We start from the raw sequence: 2,500 nt of genomic DNA, 5'->3' as shown, positions 1-2,500 counted from the left end.
TTCAGAAAAAAATATGTTATGAAATTGTGGTATGACTTTATTGTTGTTATTGTTGTTGTTGTTGTTGTTGTTGTTGTTGTGTAGTATTAGTATTAGTATTAGTATTAGTAGTAGTAGTAGTAGTAGTAGTAGTAGTAGTAGTAGTAGTAGTAGTCCAGTTACCAAATGCAATTTTCTCTGACATCTTGAGTTTTTCTTTCATTGTGTTTTCTTGATGGATAGGCACGAGTAATGAGCAGCTTTAATAACAATGCAAAATATGGAATGCTGAGGAATTTTCATGAAAATATAATTATTTCTTAACATTCCTTTTCTTTTGTTGAGTTATCTAATTATTACTTTTTCCCTTTTCTTTTCTTTTTTTTCTTTTCAAGATGTCAAACCAGGAATTTATGCCTTGTTAGCCAGACTAAGAATTTGCTTCCTCTTGTGAACATTTTGAACATAGTATTTGTATAAGTATTTTGAAATAGATTTATGCAGATGTTTACTTTTTTAAAAATAAAAGCCTAAATATATTCCATTTTTTTATTTGATTTATCACATACATTCTGATTATGTATTATCTCTTCATACATTTATTTATTTATATTGATAAATACCTGTGTAAATGCAGTCTAAAGATGAAATGTATCATGATGTATGTCATCATTATCAGTACAACATACACATATAGGTGTAAATATATATATATCCATCCATACATGCATACATACATATATATATATACATATATATATATATATATATTATATACATATATATATACACATACATATAGTATACATATACTTATACACATACACATACATATATATATATACATATATAGATATATATACATATATGGTTATATATGTATACACACACACACACACACACACACATATATATATATATATATATATATATATATATATATATATATATATATATAAATATATGTATATATAGACACACACACACATATATATATGACTGCCGTGATGGTCCAGTAGTTAGAGCACTCGCGGCAGTCGTAAAAACGCCTGCCCTCTGACTGCTTGCTCGAGCCCGAGAAAACGATATATCGCCTTGAGAAGTCAAACGCAGGTGTCGTAGGGGAAGTCACCGCCGTGGCGCAAGTGTTATCGCGCCGAACCGAGGTTGATTAGGAAGGGCATCCAATCAGGCAAGGGTTACACTGCTATATAACCTCTCAGTAGTGAATTAAGAGAGGCCTATGGCCTGCAGTGGAATGAATGGCTGTTTATATATATATATATATACATATATTTATATATATGTTTATTTGATTCACAGAAATATTTAATCCAATCGCTCCGTATGGCAAGAATAGATGCCATACCCACTGTAATACGTTTATTTATTGTATTTACACATAGATGGCTCTACAAGTGCTTAGTCACCAAAGAGTCAGTTATTAGTCCTACCTATCTCACCTGTTTACCCTTTTCCTTAACCCTTGGAAAGGGTCTTTTGCATTAATTCATTGTCTTAAATGTTATCGATTTTTTTATAACAATTTAATAATCATAACATCAATAACAACAATAATAGTATCTATATCAGCTGTATTAATAAGAAAAGCACATTTTCCCGCCAATTCAAGGAATGGGTAAATCAGGATCGGTCACTAGGGCTACTGATAGATGGAAGTAAAACAATAGATCAAAACCTTAATTTCACCTAAAAAATATTAACTTCTGAGGAACATCTCTACATTGAGTGCTTTAACAACTTCCACTTTACTCACCTTTTCCTGTATACTCGTCTATGAATCGATCTACCCTAATTTTTGTTTATCTGCTCCCCACCTTTAAGCCTCGCGCTCTCTCTTTCTCTCTTTTCTCTTCCTCTCTCCTTTACCCCGTTCTGATTTTTCCTTCTGGGAATTCACTGGCAACAAGGCATTGCAATGGACATGTGGATGGTTTTTGCAGCCATTGCACTTTGGACATTCACTGTTGCTTCGCTCGGAGGCAGTGATCTCTTAGAATTATTTTGTTTTTGAATTATATTCTTATTTTGGCAATGGCCATGACTACCAACTTTTTAAAAAACATTATGCATTTGTATTTTGTTGAGGGTAATCATATACCAGGGGAAGAATTTATAAATTTAATTATTTATTTTCAACTGTGCCCTAACGAAAGATACCCAAACTCAAATAACGAAAGAAAACAGGAAGTTAAAAGCACCCGATAAAGAAAGGGAGAAAGAAAACGGAAGGTTGTCCAGAGGCAACGAGGCCTCCAGTTGCTCAGTCGAGGACTGTGGCGCCTAGTTCCCGGATGGCAAGTTCTGAATGCAGTCGACTGCCAGACACTTGCGGAAGTCGGGAACATCCTGCAACAATGAAAGGACTCACGTTAGACAAGTGCTCGAAACCATACTCATACATACGCCCAAACATGGATGTTAGTACAGCTATGTAGCTGTGAAAAAAAAAAAAAAAAAAAAAGGAACTCACCGAGACAGTGACTGGAAGAGTGCAGTT

The 2,500-nt window shown here is 33.6% G+C and overlaps 2 protein-coding genes across 2 annotated transcripts in view; both read left to right on the top strand.

Annotated features, from left to right (window-relative positions):
• Positions 1 to 519, top strand: part of LOC125039384 (longitudinals lacking protein, isoforms H/M/V-like) — a 9,299-nt gene extending 8,780 nt beyond the window's left edge. The window contains exon 8 of the mRNA XM_047633238.1: positions 1 to 519. This exon is cut by the window's left edge and continues 165 nt beyond it. The gene's annotated coding sequence lies outside the window, so the exon portion shown is untranslated.
• The window catches only part of LOC125039379 (mitogen-activated protein kinase kinase kinase 7-like), a gene marked incomplete in the record, with an annotated part of 225,210 nt that overhangs the window by 115,720 nt on the left and 106,990 nt on the right, over positions 1 to 2,500 (top strand).

This window comes from Penaeus chinensis, chromosome 27, assembly GCF_019202785.1.
Source record: "Penaeus chinensis breed Huanghai No. 1 chromosome 27, ASM1920278v2, whole genome shotgun sequence".
In the NCBI taxonomy this organism is placed as follows: Eukaryota; Metazoa; Arthropoda; class Malacostraca; order Decapoda; family Penaeidae; genus Penaeus; species Penaeus chinensis.
Note: the sequence above shows the minus strand (reverse complement) of the source record. Positions and strands in the feature narration are given on the sequence as shown.